Source organism: Panthera leo, chromosome B1 (genome assembly GCF_018350215.1).
Source record: "Panthera leo isolate Ple1 chromosome B1, P.leo_Ple1_pat1.1, whole genome shotgun sequence".
NCBI classification, from domain to species: domain Eukaryota; kingdom Metazoa; phylum Chordata; class Mammalia; order Carnivora; family Felidae; genus Panthera; species Panthera leo.
Window position 1 is genome coordinate 107,474,335 of NC_056682.1, and position 22,585 is coordinate 107,496,919.

Sequence of the window (22,585 nt, forward strand, 5' to 3'; positions counted from 1 at the left end):
AAATAATAATAATAATAATAGTTATTATTATTTCAACTAAATAAAAATTAAAATATATCATATTGAAATTTATGGGATAAAGCAAATCTGTGATTTAAAAAAATGTAAGCACAAAATGCTTATTAAGAAAAAAAAAAGGAAGGTCTCAAATCAGTAATATAAGCTTTTACCTTAAGATTCTAGAAAAGAAGATCAAATTAAGCCCAAAACTAGCAGAAGAAAGAAAACAAGACTCACAACAAAATCAATATGATTTTTGAATAATTGCAGGGGCGCCTGGGTGGCTCAGTCGGTTGATTATCTGACTTCCACTCAGGTCATGATCTCTCGGCTTGTGAGTTTGAGCCCGGCATCGGGCTCTGTGCTGACAGCTCAGAGCCTGGAGTCTGCTTCATGTTCTATGTTTCCCTCTCTCTCTCTCTCGGCCCCTCTGCCGCTCATTCTGTCTCTCAAAATAAAAAAACATTAAAAAAATTTAGAATAGTTGCAGAATAAAATGTCAATATACAATAATTAATTCCATGTCCATGGAATTCACAGCAATAAAAACTGAAATTTAAAATAAAAATAACATATTAGCATAAAAGAGCAAAATACTTAGATAGATACAATTCCAACAAAAATATCTGCAAGATATGTATGATGAATCCTCAAAACACTGATGGAAGAAACCAGAAAACACCCAAACAAATAAAAAGACATATCATGCTTGTGGACTAGAAGACTCGGTGTATCTGTAACAATTTTGAAAAAAATAAAAAGGTACAAATGTGTAGGACTTATCCTAGCTTTATTATAATTTATAAATAAAACTATGATTTTCAAGAGAATATGGTATTGTTGAAATGTTAGACACAGAGATCAATGGAACAGAATAGAGACTTCATAGATAGTCTCACACAAATACATTGAAGAGATTTGGACAAAGATGAAAATGCATTTCAACAAAGGATAGTATTTTCAAGACAATTTCCCTGGAACATTTGGACTTTAATATAGACAAAATAAAGGAAATTTACACATATACTTCATGTCTTATATAAATTTGTCTTTAAATAAATCATTGCCTAGATATAAATAGCAAATTTTAAACTATACAACTTCTAGAAAAAAAGTTAGGTGAAAATCTGAGTGACCTTGAATTTGGCTAAGAGTTTGTAACATCAAATGCATGATACTTAAAAAAAAAAAAAAAATATATATATATATATATATATATATGACAATTTAACTTCATTAAAGTTAAAAACTTTACTGCGTGAAAGACATTGTTAGAAAAATGCTAAAAAAAATAGGGCACGGATTAGGAGTAAATATTTCCAAAGCACCTGATAAAGAACTAATATCTATACTAGACAGAGAAGCAATTAAAACAAACTAATAAAAAAGCAAGCAATCAAATTAAAAACATACAGCAGATCTGAACAAATTAATAATGAAAATATATTAATGGCAAATAAGCATATAAAATGGTGCTAAACACTTTTAAGCATCAGAGAAATACAAATTACAACCATAATGAGGTGTCACTGCATTCAATAGAATGAGTAAAATCATCAAATCTTACATTAAAAGGTACTTACTGTAAAGGAAGTTAAAGCAGCTGCAACTTTCACTTTTCATATTCATGTTGCTAAAAGAAAGGGGCTAAATGCATAAGAAAATTTATTGGATGATTACATTTATATGATATTCTGAAAAGGGCAAAAATACAGAAATGTAAAAGAAATCAAGTTTGCCGGAGGTTGGAAGTGGAGATAGAACTGGTTAAAAGAGACAGATTGAGGGAATTTGGGGGTCTACAAAACTATTCTGTTGTTATTGCAGTGGTAGAAAAATGACTATATACAGTTGTCAAAACCTATACAGTATCACAACACACAGAGTGAATTGTATTTGAAAAGTTTAATCAGGGTGTGCAGGGTATTCAAGATGGAACACAGACTGATCAGGGAATTTACTTGTGTTACAAAAGGATGGTATACTAGCACTTGAGGAGGTAGAGAAGAAAAGAGTTGACCTGAATAACTTCAGTACACAATGTATGGTTAAAGACCCAAAGAACTGCACACAAACATCATGTTCTGGAAAGATTGTTTCTTACAGGTCTTAAGATGTCTCCCCAAAATATTCATTAATTACAAAAAGAAAAAAATTTTTAAGTGGAGAAAAATAGCAGACATCACCTTAATTAAGTGACCTAGGTTTATGTCAGTTGGTGTTAAGAAATGATATATAAAAAGTACATATCATCTCTGATATTTCTGAAAATATATAACTTCAATTTAATCATGAGAAAACATCATATATTAAGGGACAATGTCAAGTACAAAATACTTGACAAGTACTTTTGAAAAGTGCCAATGTCATAAAAGCCAAAAAAAAATGTCTGAGGAACTATTATAGATTGGAGGGTATTAAAGAGATAGGACAACTGAAAACAAAGTGGAATACTGGATTGGATCTTGCAGTCTAGATCTTGCAATCCAACGTCAGAAAGATAACGTTAGTGAAGAAATTGGTGAAATCCTAACAACATCTCCAGTTTAGATAAAAGTATTCGACTGGAGTTAATCTCTCAGTTTTTAGTTTTTATAATTGTTCTGTTGTTGTATAAGATATAAACATTAGGGACACTGGTTGAGGTTTAAATGAAAACTTCCTTCTACTCTTTTATACTGTCTCTGCAAAGCCTAAAATTATTTCAAAATAGCATATTTATAAACAGTATATGTAATTATTTTATTTTTTAAAGTTTATTTATTTTGAGAGAAAGAGCACATATGCATAAGCTCCTGTGAGAGAGAGTGGGGAAGGGGCAGAGAGAGAAAGAGAAAAAATTTCAAGCAGGCTCTGCACTGACAGCACAGAGCCCAACATGGGGCTGGATCCTGTGAGCTGCAAGATCATGATCTGAGATGAAATCAAGAGTGGGAGACTTAACCAACTGAGCCACCCAGGCACTCCATTATATGCAAACATTTTAAAACAACATTCCCAATTTATTAATTATCATTATGGCATTAAGTAGATTCCTTGTTACTAGGATGTAAGATAATTGTTGAGAAAATTCAGTAAAATTTTCCAGCACTACATTGAATATAAGTAATTCTTATTATATGTTGGAGTTTTATTTCTCATCTCATTTCTGTAATTTTTTATTAATTTGATTTACCACTGAAATAACAGATGAGACAGTTTTATAAACTTTAACATTCAGTAGCCAATACACAAATCATATCTGCATAATGTATCATTGCTCTAAAACAAGAACAAACATAATTAATTTTAAGGAAGTATGGGTGAAAAGTCAAAGATTTGTATAGACAACAAAATGTCATAAGCTCTCTCAAAAAACATATATTTTACTGTCATATGAAGATTATAAAATATGTTAAAGTTTTAGCAGAAAACATAATTTATATAACATTTAAACTATAAATTTAAAGTAATTACATTTTTATAATAATGAGGCTAATTTTACTCTAAACAATATATGGTCTAGACCTATCCACTCTCCTATGACTCAATATGATGTGACATCTTATATCTAATGATAAATTAATAATTTAAACCACTAGTAACATAGTTAAATACCTCTTTAAAATAAGTAAAAAGTGCCCATAATGTAAACCATGATTAATGATAATCTATTATGTGGCCAGAAATGGCTAATGCTCAATATGAAAAACAGCAAAAAATAGAAAATTTACTTATTATGCCTAAAAAATTGAGACTAAATACTGTGCATGGGGAACTGTATTGTACAAACCTGACTAGGACTTTGCAACATTTTTTTTCACCTCAAAATAATACGATCGAAATATTCTATCCAAAATGTATTTTTTAAATGTTTATTTCTGAGAGAGAGACAGACAGAGCATGAGCAGGGGAGGGGGAAAGAGAGAGAAGGCGACACGGTATAGGAAGAGCAGGCTCCAGGCTCTGAGCTGTCAGCACAGAGCCTGACCTGGGGCTCAAACTCATGAACTGCAAGAATATGACCTGAGCCTAAGTCGGACGCCCAACTGACTGAGCCACCCTGGCACCCCTATCGAAAATGTATTTTTAAAGTAAAGAATGCTTAATTTGAATAATATAACTCAACAAACATTTACTAAATTCTAGGTAGAGTGGATGTTTTAGTGAAGTAAACTGACAAAATTCCTACAATCATGGAGCTTATTTTTAGAGAAGGCAAGACCCACTGACAATACACTAAGAAAATCAAGATGGCATGTTGTCAAGATGATATTTCTACACACAGAAAAAAATAAAGCAGAAAAGCAAAATAGTGTTTGTGAAGAATGGGGTTGCAAATTATTCTGTTATGAAGGTTAATCGTTGATGATTGTTCTAAACTTTTATTTTGAAATAATTCTATGTTTACAAAACCACTGAAAAGATAGTGCAGAGAGTACCCTTATGCCCTTCAGTCACTTTTCTGTAAGGCTAACATTTACATAACCATGGTGATTATAAACTCTATGAAATTAACACTGACATAATAATATTAAACAAAGCTTAAACTTTATTCATAGTTTACCAGTTTTTCTACTAATATCCTTTTTCTGATCCTGGGTCTAATCCAGGGTACCAGAAATGTCATCCCTCTTTTTTTTTAATGTTTATTTATTTTTGAGAGAGAGAGAGAGAACGAGACAGAAGGAGCCGAAAAAGAGGGAGCTCGAGGATCCAAAGCAGGTTCTGCACTGACAACAAGGTGTCTGATGTGGGGCTCCAACTCATGAAATGTGAGATCATGACCTGAGCTGAAGTCAGCCGCTTAAACAACTGAGCCATTCAGGCACCCCTCATCGTCATCCCTCCTCACTTTGTTACAGTTGATGGGTCTGTTCTTAATATTAATAACCTTGATATTTCTGAAGAGTACTAGCCAGGTATCTTGTAAATCTCCCTTATGGTTGATGTTATTTCATGATTAGTCTAGGGCTATGGATTTGGGGGCAGAATATTACAGAAGTGATGTGACTTTCTTGTCATATCACATCAAGAGGTATTAATATCAATATGACAGATCATTGGTGATGGTCACCTTGACCATTGGGTAAGGTAGTGTCTTTCAGCATTCTCCAAAGTAATTTCCCATGTTATGCTCTAGTCATTAGAAATGAGTCATTAGGTTCAACTCACACTCAGGAGAATTACACTCCACCATTTGAAACAAGAATTAGAGAATTTGAGAACATATGTTAAAACCACCACAGAAATTAGTGGATAGTTTGAAGAAATTATTTTAGATTATACAAGTTTTCTGTTTCCACTTGAAAAGTATCTCCCTCCTTTTATAATCCATCAGTTGTATTTTAATGGTGATTTTTTAATTCCCTTATTCATCCAACACTTACTATATTGAAATGTGCACTCTTCTTCTTACTTATTTGCTAAATCTACTTGTACTGGTAGGGATTCTTGGATATTCTTTTCAGTATTTTTACCTATTTTATTACTTGTTCATCTATTTTGAGGCAACTCTCATTATAAGGATTAGGAGAACTGTCCATCCAGGAACTGATAGTCTATTTTGGTGAAACCTAACTGGAAGAGAGTAAAATCAGCTTCTTTCTTATTTTTCCCCAACCTCTTCTCCTCTTCTTTCTCTCTCTCTCTCTCTGTTTATTCCTTTTTGAGAGAGAGAAAGAGAGTGCAAACAAAAGAGGGGAAGAGAGAGGATCTGAAGTGGGCTCTGCACTGACAACAGAGAGCCTGATGGGGGCTCGACTCCAAGAACTGCGAGATCATGACCTGAGCTGAAGTTGGACACTTAACCAACTGAGCCACCCAAGTGCCCCTCTTTCTTTATTTTAAAGACTTCTAGCATTTAGCTCTGTTTCTTTAAGAGATCTGAATACTACTTCTGGAAAGACAGCTGTTATTTTATATGTTAAGACATTTTATTGTGCTTCTGTTTATACAAAAGCTTTGAGCCTGGCCTGGATGATCAGACCCAGCAACATGGCTGGAGATTTTGGGATTAAAGTCAGAGATGGTAATCAAGAAAGGAAATCCCTGTAATTATTCTTTTCTGAACAGTAATTCTCCTTCACCATCCTCCAAACCTCAGTAAAATCTATTAGCAAAGTAATGTGAGTTTTTAGATGAATAAAATATATTGGGCTCAGCTGGTCAACTGTGAAATTTGAAGGAACATAGTTCAGTCAAGATTTTCCTCACTTCTGAAACCAATTGCAAATCATTCATATGCTTGATATTTTGCTAGAAGTACTCACAGAACTCATTGGAAGCTGTTATAATTATAGCTGCAGTCTATTACTGAGAAAGGATACAGTTAAAAATCAGTTGAGGGAAAAGATGGTCAGGTCAGAGTCCAGGAGAGGTCCAAAAAGGGAGAGTTCAGATGTCTTCTCTCCAGGGAGCCATGGACGTGTTAACTCCTCTTGGAAACAATGTGACAATATGCATGGGGGTATTGCCAATCAAGAATGTTCACCCCAGCTTTGGTATCTAGAATTTTGAATGAGAATTGATCCCATACTGCCAATGTGGCTGACCTTTTTGTCTTCAGCCCTACCAGACCCTTCCAAGGCAGAACTGATACTGAATAGCCCCAAACCCCAATCACCAGTCATTTTATTAGACTGTCTTGTGGTCAAAGCCACCACACAACAAAGGCACTCCTTACCATGTATGGCATTTTAAGAGCATAGAGATCAATTTCCAATAATGGAGGGCAAGGGACAGAGATCTCTCTTTGGGGAAGGTTAATTCTTTACTAAGAGTTTGCATCCACATTTGGGAACAAATTGTACTGGAGAAAGTTCAAATTACCTATGAAACTGGTAGCGAGATTTGGGGTAGGCATTGACAAAATAAGAATATGATATAAAAGGCAAAGTCAGTACCTATTGTCTCAAGAACAATAGGTAGGCTTTTGGACATTCCATCCAAGTTATGCTGTGGACATCTTCCAACCTTCCCCTTATTCTGCAAGTGGGCTTCAGTCAATTCATTTAAGGCAAAGAGTAAACTCAGGAGAGTAACTGCTCCAATTTTCACAAAGAAAAATAGCACTGGGGACCAATGACTACTTTGCATGAGCTTCCCAAATTTGAGAAGAGGCTGTCTTGCCTGAACTTTTTTTTTTTAAAGTAGGCTTCATGCCCAGTGAAGATCTCGATTTGGGGTTCAATCCCAAGACCTGAGATCATGACCTGAGCCAAAATCGAGTTGGACGCTCAACTGACTGAGTCACCCAGGTGCCCCTTTAAGTGAAGTACTTACTTTCTCTTATGAGTAAGCATAACTGAATAATGTTTACTGATTTGAACATTATGAACTTTGTTTTGCTTCTCTCAAGAAAATAAGGCTGGTGGGTGGCAGCACTTTTGTTAACTATATAAGAGGACCACCAATAAATATAAAAAACAATTTAATAGAATTTGTCACCAGTAGTTCTTTAGATAGGGAGAAAATGATCTAAATGGAATCAGAGTAATGTCAGAAAGAGTAAAAATGAGTAAAAAGAGCAAAGATGTAATTACAAATTTATAGGTACTCTAGCCAATAATAATGTCTTGTTGATTTCAAAATATATATACAATCAAATAAATAAAAAAATTGTAAGTAAATGGATTTAAGATTTTCAGTTCCCTGTATTAGAAATCAGTAAAAATGTATATATAAATTTGATTTAAATATTAATAGATCAAACACACATGCTATAATTTATTGGTTAGTTAATTAACAGGAAAAGAATATGTAACTTAAAATATCTCTCTTTCTTCACTCTATTGTTTCTCTTAAAAAGCCCTCTTAGTTATCTGTTGTAATTCAGAATCTATTTGCAACAGATTTTTTAATTTTTCTACAATATATCTTATATCATCTCATTGTGATATAAGTGATATAAGTGATACCAGGTTCTGTGACCTGGTTTTTTAGTTGTTCTATTCCAGTCTCAAGATTATTCCTAGACTTTGTCTATTTTGTTATGTAGCTCATATAATTATTTTATTTTAATAATACAATTTAATGAATTAAAAAAATTCATGTTCATTTTATTTATTTTGAGAGAGAGAGTACAGAAGCAAGCAGGGGAAAGGCAGAGAGAAGGAGAGAGAAAGGATTCCAAGCAGGATCCACACTGTCAGTGTAGAGCCTGACACAGGGCTCAAATTCATGAACTGTGAGATCATGACCTGAGCTGTAATCAAGAGTCAGACACTTAACCAACTGAGCCACCCAGGTGCCCCTATAATTTAATGAATTTTGACAAAGATATATTCCTATCTAACTGGAACACAAACAAGATATAGAACATTTCCATCAACTTAAAAATTTCTGTTGTACTACTTAATTTCTCTACATCCTTTTTTCTGTCTATATATTTTCATTACAAGAGTTTTGCATAAACAGAATCACATAGTATATCTTCTTTTGTACATCGTTTCTTTCTCTCAGAATAATGTACGCGAGTCTCTTTCATGTTGGGCACAACAGTATTTTTCCTTTTTATGATGGAGTCATATTCAGGATATAGATACAACACAATTTGCTTATCTAGACATTCAGCTAGTTTTCAGGTTTGAACTATAACTAATAAAATGACTATAAACATTTGTGTCCAAGCATGTATGCAGATATTTTTTCTTTCTTCTTGGGCAACTACCTAGTAAAACAATTGAAAGGTCAAATAATAGATCTGTTTAACTTTCCGAAGACTTGCCAAGCCATTAAGCGTTAGAGTGTCAGTCCTGAGTACTCACTACCACACCTCTTTGTGACTGTTCCTCGAATTGATAACCACCTCCTTTGGAAATAGATCAAAGTATGATTTCTAGAATACGTCTGCAAACATACTGGTGTGTGATATCATGCTTGAAACCAAGCCTATTTCTTTTCTGTCATTTAGATATTTCTTATATATTTTCAGAAAAATACGATATCTAGTTATTTTATGCCATTATAATTTCCTGAATTTCTATTTTATAATTCATGTCATTTCAAAGATTTGGCATAGGAATTTACAATTACATGTTCAGTCTTCATTAAATACATAAGTTATTTTTAGGGACAAAAAAAACTATGGAATAAGTAATCACATAATGCCAAAACTGAGACATCGCAATGGTGAAACCATTACAAATATAATTGCATTGAATAAAGTTTTAAAATATTTACTTGATGACTAGCACATTTGCTTTACTATATTGGTGAATTAAAATGATTTTAACATTAAAATGCATTCTAAGAAATAAAAGCAATCTACATTTTAAGATTAAAGACATTTTTTATAAATAACATTTATATTTGTTAGGTAAACCCTAAAGTATATCATGGGCAGAAAAATTAAAACAATAAATTTTACAACATAGTTTTTGAAAAACATAACAATACTATTTTTCTCTAGAAAATATTTGTCTAAAATGATTATATTTTTATTCTTTAATGAAATACCTAATATTTTAAAGTTATTTTTTTGGATAGAATGTATCAAATTATTGACATCTTCAATTGGATCTACTCTTTGAACCATAATATTTTTCTGCATGAAAACACTATTACAGTACATAATAAAGTACTTGGTAAGCTCAGACTAAATTATTATAAATGGAGAATATTCTTAAATATATTTTTGACAAGTATAAAGCAATGATAACACATTGTTTAATACCAAAAAATCTGATATGAATGCTAAACAAGATGAAATGCTAAAACAACATGATGGTCTAGTAGTAATTTATGTTTTACATTTTTAATTTAAGCTTTATATCACTGAGAACCTACTAGCGTTACTCTCATACAAGAGCTTCATAAAGTGTTGTTCATAATTTCAACAGTCCAATTTTTCCTCCTTTTTATTTACCGTATAGCTATAACATATTCCTTACATCTTGTAATTTAGTGTTACATCAAACTATATATGCTCAGACTACAAAGCTGTTGAAAAATTTATAAACATTAACATTCAAATGCCAACTTATGGTTGTTTCTTCCCATAAAATATTATAAGCATAATGCCAAGCACTCAATGTGTGCTACTTTGTTTTTGTGAATGAGCCTAATTTTTCAAGTCTACAAATTGTTCCTTCACTTTATTCAAGGCATATGTAAAAATTTTCATATCTGATGAAATCAGTGTTTTGGTAGCAATTCTAATTTCATCCAAAGTTCATTTTTCACTCTTGGATGAGATTGGAGTACACCCAAGCATAACATAAGGAAATATTCATGCACATATGCATGAAGACGCCATGACAGAACCTTCACCCATTTAAATTAGCATACGGAATCATTTTACACACAATAAATCCAATACAACAACATTATCGCACAGAATGAATAGCATTTAATGATTTCACAAAATCTGTTCCACCATAAATTCTAGTGTGAATTTTTGGCAGAATACCATATTCCTTGCAGTATTAAACTATTCAGTCTTACTTCAGAACATGTATTTTTTACTAAAATTTATGGAAAGCCCAATAGCTGGTAATCGTTATTCACATTATTATTTTATAGATCACTTTAAAATATTTATATTCATATTTTGCATCTAAATATTTTGTAACTATGTAAGATTCACTGACATTGCCAGCATCAATAGGTTTTTTAACCCCTTTATTGAAATATACTTGATATACAAAAAGCTGTATATATTTAATGTACACAACTTGATGAATTTGGATATAAGTGCACACCCATGAGACCATCGCCACAATCAATGACATAAATCCATTAACTCTAAAAGTTTTCTTCCATCCTCTTTCATTGTTATTTGTGTGTATGTAGTGTGTGTGTGTGTGTGTGTGTATGTAATAAGAACACAACATAAGGTCTACTTTCTTAGCAAATTTTATTTTATTTTATTTAAAAGTTTTAAGTTCATTTATTTATTTTGAGAGAGAGAGAGAGGGAGAGAGAGAGAGAGAGAACGTGCCAGAGGGATGGAGAGAGAGAATCCCAAGTAGGCTTCCACACTGCCAGTACAGGGCCTGAAGCAAGGCTTAACTGACTAAGCCACCCAGATGCCCCTTAGCAAATTTCAAAGTACGGGATACAATATTATTAACTATAGTCACTATGCTATATAATCCCTAAAAGGTTTTCATTTTGCATAACTTAAACTTTGTACCCTTTGACCAGTGTCTTCACATTTTCTCCTTCCTCTCTATCCTGGCAACCATTATTCAATTTTGTGCTTTTGAGTTTGACTATTTTATAGATTCCTCATATATATACAATTGTGTAGTATTTATGCTTCTGTGTCTGGCTTATTTCACTTACCATAATATTCTTCAAGTCAACCCGTGCTATCACAAATGAAGATTTCCTTTTTATAAGGATGAATAATATTACATTGTATGTATATACCACATTTTCTTTACTCACCCATTCATCAATGGATATTTAGTTTGATTCCATATCTTAGCTATAGAGACTAGTGTTGCAATGAACATAGGAGTGCAAATATTTCTTTGAGATACTGATTTAATTTCCTTCAGATATATTCCCAAAAGTGGGATTGCAGGATCATATGGTAGTTATATTTTTAATGGTTTGAGGATCCTCTGTACAGTTTTCCATTGTGGCTACATCAATTTATATTCTCACCAACAATCTACAAAGGTTCCTTTTCTCCACATCCTCATCAAGATTATCTTTGCTTTTTGTTTGTTTGTTTTTTGTAATAACCATCCTAACAAGTATGAGGTGATATTTCATTGCGGTTTTCATTTGCATTTCTTTGATGATTAGTGATGTTGAACTCCTCTTCATATACCTTTTGGATATTTATATCTTCTTTGGAAAAAATATCTTTTCAGTTACTTTGCCCAGTTTTTAATTGGGTTATCTGTGTTTTAGCTATCGGGTTATAGAAGCTGGGGGTGCAGGCTGGCTGTTGAGATTTATGTTCTGGTTGTTAAGAGCCCCTGCCTCTGTTTTTAGTTACTCCTAAGGCAGTTTAGTGCTGCTGATTCCCTCCATGTATGGGGTGAGGTGCATTAGACACAGACTTCTTGGGTAGATCTCTGAAATGCTGGGGAGATCAGATGCTCAAGTTGCTCTCTTTCCTCCACTCCATTGTGATGCTTGGGGGAGAGGTGACTAAGGTAAAGTAATATTGTTTTTCTTACACTTCAGTGCATCTAGTTTCCTTTCTATGCTCAGCTGAGGTGCTGTAATCTCTCATCTGGATTCTGGAACTATCATAAAGTTCTACCAATAAAGGTCTACCAATGCATAGATGATTGTTAAATTGGTGTTTTGGTTTGAGATGAGGACTGGGACCCCCCTCTTCCACCATTTTCCCAATGTGACTCCCAACAGAATTTTTAACAAATTTATTTTTACCCTTTGATTATTTACAATCATAAACATTGACTATAGGGATATTTAAATTTTTTCACTGGATATAATGTATTTACAGGGATTGAACATTTTTCTATCAATATTTTTTTACCAAATCTTACCATTTATCATATATTTTTAGGGCATCCTTCTGTCACTCTCAAAGAATACACACACATACACACACACAGACATGATGACCAGATTAAAAACCTTACTATAATTATTTAGCAAGACATCACATAACCTACATTTGCAAAACCAAAAGTCATCTCTAGGTTCAAACTATCTACTCACTAAAGTCAGACACATCAAAATTCTTCAAAAGATCCATGGAAATATGCGTACCCATTTCTTGTCATTTTAATAACCCTCATATAAAAAAATAACAAGATACACAGTAATCAAAATTAAATTATAAATTTAATATAGTAGATAAAAATGTACATATTATTCATATCACTAAGTCAGTTCATGTCTGAATACTGACAGACAGCTGGCACCTTGGGAAAGTTTGTCGTTGTTACTGAATCAGAGTCAACATCCCTGAGATCCCTGTTGGACTTTTTCACAAAGTCTTAAAAGTCAGGAGATTCCATAATTACCAGAGACCTCTATAGTCTGGTTTTCCATAATTTTTTAATGTTGCATCAACAAGAAGGGAGCGTTAAGCACTTTCACGTGATCCTGAGAGGTAAAGTGAAACAAAGACTTACTAGGTCTACTTGGATTTGTCATGTTTGGTGAGCACTGCATGACTTGTTTCATTGCAATAATGAGAAGTGAGTACTGCACTGAAGTATGAAGGAAATGAATAAATAACAAAATAATTACAAATATATTTAGGGATATCTGATGTAAGTAGCACATAATTCAAACTATTTTTTTTAATTTTAAAAAATGTATTATTTATTTTTGAGAGAGAAAGAGAATGGGGAGGGGCAGAGAGAAAGAGGAACACACAGAATCTAAAGCAGGCTCCAGGCTCTGAACTGTCAGCACAGAACCTGACATGGAGCTCGAACTCCCTCACCAACCGTGAGATCATGACCTGAGCCAAAGTCGGATGCTTACCTGACTGAGCCACCTAGGTGCCCCAAATTCAAACTGGTTTTAAAGGCATTATCTAACATCATCACTAACTAACTAACATCACTAAAAGTTTGGTGACAAATATTCTGGCAAAGTATAATTCAGGTCTTCAAATTATGAGATCAGATGCCTTTATTTCTCTACATTTGGCTCTACTCTTTTCTATTATGACTTGATTTCTATATAGTCAGAACCAGTGGTTCTAGGCTTACATTCTCTGAAGTTTAAGGTCTGGCAAGAAAACAGAAAGTGCTTCTCCTTTAACCCCAGCAAATGACCATTGTTAGTTTTGATTGTCTGTGTTGGAGATAGGAAGCCATTTTTTTTACATTTATTCATTTTTGAGAGACAGAGAGAGACAGAGCACAAGCAGGGGTGGGGCAGAGAGAGAGGGAGACACATAATCCAAAGCAGGCTCCAGGCTCTGAGCTGTCAGCAGAGCCCAATGCCGGGCTCAAACTCATGAGCTGTGAGATCATAACCTGAGCCGAAGTCAGACGCTCAACCGACTGAGCCACCCAGGTGCTCTAGGAAGCCATCTTTAATCAAATACTGTGAAGAGTGTGTAATGCTTTGACTAGTCAGGCCATGTTCATACTTTCAGTTCTGAAGCCACAAAAATCTACTCCATGTGAGCCACATTAATTAGGGTAGAGGAATGATGATTCCCCAAGGAATATTCCAGTGTTAGCAACAGTAGGGGAAATGAATATCAGTCAGGCAAATTAAAATGCCACTACAGTTACACAAACAACTCTTTCTATACTTTTGGATGTAATGAGAAGGGAAGAGATGGATCAATGTTGAGATTCAAAGCAAATGGATATACACTTTTTAAATGTTGAATTCTTCAATAAGTACGATCTAACTGGAAGAAATGGCATCCAAAGATTGATGTAAGGACTGGCTTTCGGATGAGAGACCTATCATTTATTGCAAGAGAGGGAAAGAAGAAATAGAGTAAATCTAGTAAAAGTAATTTTGCACATTTGTGAACAGGGGTTTGGAAGTAGGTTAAACCTTCTCCTAAGTGGAGGTAGAGAAAACAGTGAGGGTGATGGCTTTGTGGTTTATAGAATGTGATAAATAATTTGCATATTTGAAGATTGTAATTGAGTTAATTGCACACAGATAATAAAATAATATGTTTCCCAGAAGCTGTTGGAGTTTCAGTTAAGACACAATTATTATTTTAGAATTGTTTTCCTCTTGTATATTGCATAATTTTTTCAAAGAGAATGCTACTATTCAAAGTGCAAGTAGAGGAAAACAAAGAGACTCTTCTGAAGTGTAAAGGTTTGCACATATATGCAACAGAAGACAGTGGGAGGAGATAGCTTAGTTAATACATGAGTGGGAGATGGCAATTCTAGTTAAGAATATAAGGTGGATAAGCAGGCAAGTGAGCAAAATATTATGGCTACTTGTTAGATAGTCTTAATTCAGTGAATTGGAGTCTAGATTTTATAAATTATAAAAGCATTTGAAATTATTGGAGAAGAAAACAAGAAAGACAGAAAGTTGTTTTTAAGAAGTAATAAGCTTTGGGTAAGTGATCAAGCGATTTTGAGATTAGGACACTTTTTGATGATGACAAGCTTCCATGTGTTTCTGAGAGTTGATGGCTAAAGAGGATGGGGGAAACACTGAAGATGTGACAGTCAGGTTATAGAGACCTCAGGGTGGTGAGTGATTTTTTACTTTACATGGTAAAATCACATGGTATTGGATTAAAGACAACAGTGGACAAATTGCTTAAATCTTATATGAAAAAAGTAAATGGTCTGGATAACAAAGACAAAGAAGAGTAAATAGTTGGATGATAGCATCTCCTTTCCACGGTATTTGTTTATATTAATCAACTAAATTTTAACGGGGAAAACTAAAGTTTTGGAAGCAGCAGAGTGAAGTAAGGTATAAAATAAGCCAATCTCGTTTCAAAAGTGAAGGTCATATGGGATAACACAGCACCTTCATTTAAGAGGGATGCTAAGAAGGGTGCCCTTTGGAAGAGCCAGGTTTTAGGTACTGCAAAGCAGAGTTTAAGAATTTAGGATAGTTTTCTGGTAATTTACCAGGAGGAGAAAATGGAAAGATTTGAGAGGTAAGAAAGAAGTGACAGATCGAATCAGACGCAAGTCAATACTTATTGTGAAATTGATGATGAAGTAGAGCAGAGGTTGGCAAACTACAACCCTCAGGACAAGTGCAGCCTGGTATGTTTTTATAAATATGGTTTTACTGGGGGACGGGGATGTTCATTCATTTACAAGTTATCTATGGCTGCTTTCCTTTCCCACTAGAGTAGTAGAGTTGAATAGTTACGACATATACTGTATGGCCTATAACGTCGAAAGTAGTTCCTATATGGCCCTTTATAGAAAAGTTGGCAAAACTCTGAAGATCAATAAACTAAGGAGTTAAATTTGAGGGGATTTTTACTGATAAAGCAGTTTTGAGTTAACAATACCTTTAAATAGGGTGTGTGGTCGCCATGAGGTGATTTTCTTCCTCAGCTGCCGTCCCTGTTCCGCCTGATGGTTGAACTATCCAGTGAATGTTGTACGTACCTGGGTCTACTCTTGCCATGCCACCTAATGTAATGATGACTGCAGGGCCTGCAAATACATTTGAAAGAATAAGAGGGAAGTTTATTCCTGAGATTGCACACTCTACCTAAGCCTAGGGAAGTGGTGGTACTAAAGGTGTCAAGATTAATATAATTGCCCTAGGATAGTGGTGAGTCTTCTTGCTGAAAACTCTTATTTGTACAGTATGGTATGTTGATGGCATGAGCCCAGTAAACAAACAGCGAAGAGATCTGTCTGAAAACACTCTGTGTTTTCCATTTTATCATATTCTTTCACTATGTTCCCTTCCAGTTGTTCTTTTGTGCTTATGGGAAGTTTTGAGACCGAAAATTATCATGCATTAATTTCCTGACTCGGAGAACTAGAATAATAGAAATGAACCTATATTTCTCATTTTATTCATTTATTCATCTAACATTTATTAACCATATACCATATGTATGTGAGGTTCTGTTTCAGGCAATGAGGATTCAGTAAGAAGTTATGTAAATTTTCAGTCTTCTGAAGTCAATATTCTCATGAAACAGACAATACAATGTTAGCAAATAAATACATAATATTATACCGGGTTATATATTTAATGAAGAAAATAAAGCAATAAAAGACAGACAGTGTTAGGAACTGCCAAGCTCTTTCATGTAGTCATAGAAGACTGCTTTGACAGGATGGTAATTCAGCAAAGAGATGAATGAAGTAAGGAAGAAAACTATGTAAAGAGGTGGGAAAAAAATGTTCTGAGCAGAGGGTATAAAGATATTTAAATGTATGTGAGTTTCGTGTGTCTGTGGAACAGACTGCAGACCCCTGTGGCTTGAGTGGGGTGATGAAGTCAGAGAGCAAAGCAAGGAGCATATAGAACCTGTATGTTATAATAAGGAGTTTGGATTATAATATAATTATGTTTAACAGATCTCCCTGGTTGCTTTTGGGAAAATGAATTATAGGGGTCAAGAGTGTAAGCAAGATCAGTTAGCAGGCCGAAGAGTCTGGCTTCAGGTGAAAATTGTATGTGATCTTTCAGTCCTGACCATAGGCAGTTACAAAGCTTTGTCTGCCAGGCTTCACTCGTGGCTGTCTTCCCCTCAACAAACTTGGTGTGTGGATAGTACTTTGCACTTTTCTGGAGGGATTTTCAGGAGAGGACTCTGGTTCCCTCTCTTCTAACTGGGCCCGCCATGCTCATTTGTATATCCGCATTTTTAGCCCATTCACATCCACTCAGAGGCCTCCTTACCTTCCCTAGAGCACTTCCCAGGTGCTTCTGCAAACAAAAACAAAAACAAAACAAAAAACAAACAAAAAAACCCGCAAAAAAAAAAAAAAACCTCCTTATCAGAACCTTGGCCAGTGTACTTTTTTCCCCTTTAAATTAGTACTTTTTCACTTAGCACTTCTGCCCACCTTTTCACTCCATATTCTACAAAATTACCTTTAAGAATATAGGAAAGTTATGACATTCTCAGATAAACAAAAGTTGAGAAAATAAGCAGATCTATTTATATGTAATACTAAAGAGCTTTGCAGGCTAAAGTAAAAGGATTCCAGAGAGTAACTCAAATCCACATTGAAGAAATACAGAACACTATAATTTAACAACAGTATAGATAAATATAAATAAATAAATATTATATGTGTGTATATACATAATATACATTTTTGAGAGAAAGAGCATGAGCAAGGGCGGGGCAGAGAGACAGCAGAACAGAGGACCCAAAGTGGGCTTTGAGCTGACAGCAATAAGCCCAATATGGGGGCTCAACCTCACAAGCCGTGAGATCTAGACCTGAGCCAACATTGGAAGCTTAACTGGCTGAGGCACAAAGGTGCCCCTATTTTTTAATGTTTCTAAAAGCTTATTTATTTATTTTTAAGGAGAGAGAGAGAGAGAGCAAGTGCACAAGTGAGCATGAGAGAGGGAGGAGCAGAGAGTGAAAATCCCAAACAGGTTCTATACTGTCAGCACAGAGCTCAATGCAGGGCTTGATCTCACGAACTGTGGGATCATGACCTGAGCCAAAATCAAGAGTCAGTTGCTTAACCAACTGAGCCACCCAGGCGCCCAAAAAGTATAAATATATTTTTGTCTGTAACTCTCTTCTTGTCTTACTTGAATAAAAAACATTGCATAAAGCAATAATTATAAATTGTATGGAGAGGACTATATTGCATAAAGATATGGCTTATATGACAAAAAGCACAATGAAGGGGAGAGTAATGAGTCTATATGGGGCAAAATTTTAGTAACTATTGAAATTAGCAAGTATTAATCTGATTTAATACTTTTAAAGCTAAAATGTAACCTTTAATACCAATGAAGTTCACCCACTAAGAATATAAGCCCAAGAATAGAGTTAAAGGATCAGTAAAAAATAAAATGGTAAAATAGATAATATCTTTAACACAAAAAGAAGTCAGTAATATAGGAATAGACATAAGTCATATAGAAAACAAATAGTAAGATAGAAGTAATAAATCCTATCTTATCATTAAATACATTAAAAGGTTAAATAAATTAATATACTCAAAAGCTGGAAATTTGCAGAATGGTTGAAATGAAAAAGATACAACTATATGCTGTCTTCAAGAGACATATTTTAGATCAAAATTATAAATTAGTTGAAAATAAAAGATGAAAAGAGATTTGGCATGCGCTCAGTTAATATATGCTTAAGTAGCTAGAACAACATCAGAGTAAATACTTCTGGGGAAACAAGGATGATGTTGTTATTAAAGACAAAAATTATATTTTATAAAGATAAAAGATTCAATCCATCAGAAAATACAAAAATTATAAATGTATTTATATAAGAGAACTCCAAATACACAACGTAAAAACTGACAGAGTTGAAGGGAGAAATAGACAATTATTGACTATGATTGCAGACTTGTAATAGATTATTTTTATGGATTAACAGTATTAGTTAGGGACGTTAATAGCTTATGTTCTAAATAGAACTAAGCAGAAGGTCAACAAGGAAATAGAAGGCTTGAAAAACATTATAAACCAACCATACCTAACAGACATATATATAGAGACTTTTCTAACCAACAACAACAGAAAACAAATTCTTTCAAGTGTACAGGAAATATGTTCTAAGATCATATTCTAAGGTGTAGGTCTCAATAAATTTAAAAGGCTTGAAACCATGCAAATGATGTTCTCTAACCACAATGGAATAAACTAAAAAAGACTGGAAAGACCACACTCTTAAATGATCAGTAGGTCAAAAAATTACAAAGAATATGAGAAAATACTTCTGAATGAATGAAACAAAATAAAACTGAACAAATAAGCCAACAAAGGGTACAAAGATATTATGGTGGCCAGGAAGCCACATAAACTATTTCAGAAAAGAGACAGGAATGGTTCTGGGAGATTAATTAATTTGACGCAAAAGTAGCGGACTTTCTATTGGCCAATGGACTTTCTATGGAGGTTGTCGGTAAACTTGATACATGGGCTTCAGTGGAATAACGGTTAAAAAAAATCCTGGATTAATGAAGAAAAACAAAGGTAAATAATGAGAAATGTTACAATGTACAATTCTTTGGAGGAGTTTTGTTACAAATAGACCAATGAGGAGGCACCTGAAGGTGGAAGTCTAATTCCAGGGAGATTTATTTATATGGTATGGAAATTACTAGACTGTAAGAATACAGGCATTTGGCAGAGAAAAGGCAAATATAACAAAGTAGAAGAATGCAAACACCATTATGAGAGCGGTGTTGTTCAAATCAAGAGTAAGATGGGATCCACTGCGAATCAGGGAGATGTGAGCAATTATAACAAGAGGGCAGATAGAGTCTGCATGCACAGTTTTCAGATGCATTGGAGGACCTGCCACTGAGGATGTCTCGTAAGTCTCTGGTTGGCTTATATTTGCTCAAAGAAATACAAAGAAAAGTCATGAGTCAAATGTAATACTAGAGTTTCAGGGGAAAAAAAGATAAAAAATATAATTCCCAGAGTTTTTAAAACAGATACTTGATCAGAAATATGTAAAAGTATTGCAGTGTATTGCAAAGGATTTTTGCAAGATTTGTGGTCATTTATTTAAAGTAAGAATAATCAGGGGGTGCCTGGGTGGCTCAGTCTGTTAAGTGTCCGACTTCCGCTCAGGTCCTGATCTCAGGGTTCAAGAGTTAAAGCCGCGTGTTGGGCTCTGTGCCGATAGCTGGGAGCCTGGAGCCTGCTTCAGATTCTATGTCTCCCTCCCTCTCTCTGCCCCTCACCAACTTACACTTTCTCTCTCTCTCAAAACTAAATAAAAACATTTAAAAAAATAAAAAGTTAAAGTAAGAATTATCAGTACTATTAAGAGTCTCTTTTACATCCACTTGATTTTGTTCAATTTTAGGCATGGAGAATGTAACAGCAACAAAAGGTACATAGAATATAGGTATAATTATCCAACTAAAATTAATTCAAGGATTTAGAATTTAAATATGTAGGCAGATACATGTTGCAACCAGGTTGTTGAATGAGTGACTACCACTTAACTTTTTAAGAAATCTGATTTCTCAATTTAGTAAAGACAAAGTTCTGACCTGCAAATAAGAAGCTATGGGAAAAAAAAAACAACTTCCCCTGTAAAATATGAATATGTGTCTAAGATAAAATGTAGGTAAAAATATAGATTGGTCCCAGATTATTTAACCCAATATAGTCCTTGATCTTTTTGACAATTGTGGTAAACCATGTAACTAATTATTGTAAGTTATAAATCATTTTGGCACTTAAATGATCACTTTTGAATACTAAGGTAAATTCCTCAGTTTTACTTTCTCACCAACATTTAAGCAGTATTAAATATTATTAGAATACTAACATTATATATAAAAATATCCTTAATGCAACAATTATAACATTAATATATATTGTTACAAAATACAATGCCCTTTGGTTTTAAAGCATCTTTTATGAAACATACTTTAATGTTTGAACAAGATTTACATCAATTAAAAATCTTAATGATCTCTAAGTTCAAATTCTTTTTGTGAAATACTTTATACGATTCTAAAATCTAATATTTAGAAACATAATCCACGTAATTATTAATTATAGATTTATTGTAACTATAGGCCATTTTCACAGGAAATACTATGGTCATTTGGGGTCAGTTATTTTCAGGGAAAAAACATACACATTTTAGTATATTTTCATTATTTTTGCTTAAAGTGTTCAACCTAATAAATTGAAGTGTACTAGACATCCTATTAGTATCAAGATAATCTGCTCATACTTTTTGTTTCCATAAAGTAAGGCTGACTTTTTAAATTGCACTGTAAGTAACTGAAAACTTAGAAATATTAATGATATTTCAGAGGTAATCAGTATATGAGTATGCAAGGAGTCATGCCTCTGCCAAACTGTCAGTTTATTTAACTGCCTTGTGGCAAAACCAATATTAATAGTTGAGAGTTCTTAATGCCCTAGGGCTCTCTTCATTTCCTAAGACATGATAATCAGTTATGCCAGGCTGTATGGCTGCACCTCTGCCAACTCATGAATACATCATTCAAATGAGTATCATAAACAGATAGAAGTGTAAGTTGCTTCTGTCTTCAGAGCCTTCTGTCAAGAATTAGAAGCTGGCTTGTAGGGACAGTGAAAGTTAAGTAGAAGACTTACTGAAAATGCAAGGATTTAATGATAAGACTTATTAGAAAACAACCAGTTGACCACAAATCAACTCCATGTAGTCCTAACATAATATGAAAAGAACATCACAATCTCTAATCCAAAATATTTTAAGACCTAAAACCACTTATAAGTGAGGCATATTCTTCTGAGCTCACTAAACTTCGAGAGAAAGTAATGTTGATTGCTCTGCTATTACAAAATAATAGCATAAATAGATTGTTTATTTCCTATTTTACCTTAGACTCTTTCACATTGTAACTCATATGCTTCTTGTAGATAATACCTAAACTTTGTATATAAAAATACATTTGTTTCAGTACTAGAGGCAGAAATACATTTTATTTTTTTCAGCTACAGCAAAATCGTTACCAATACTAGGATATAAATATACAAACTTATGCAAAATTAATTTCCAGACTTAAAGTCATGATATAATTTTAAATGTGTTTTAACTAATTAAGCCAGTCTACACCCGATACTGTTAAATATACATTGGGTATACTGACATTTCCGAATTTAATCGCTTCTCTAGCAAGGTTTAATTTCCACCCCGTGTTACAAAAAAGACCAGCGTATTCCTGCAGGAAATACTAGGTTGCATTCACATGTTTTGTAAAAATAGATAATATTAATGTAATTCTTAGTTTATGCTAATAAAACCATGTTTTATTTTGCTTTTAACTAGTTCCTGGGGGAAAGAGGTCATTCATTTTTAAGAATTTTCCACCAATTAAAATACAGATTTTTTTAATGATAAGCAAGAAAAATATAAGACTACCTGATAACTTCAATTTTGAAATAGCATGCTCAATGTGTAACTTTCAGTTAGTGGTGTTCAACCACAAACACATAAACAATTGCATTTACATAGCGAAATCTGTATAGTTATTATAAGAAAGTCTCAAAAAGGCCAACAACTACCAAT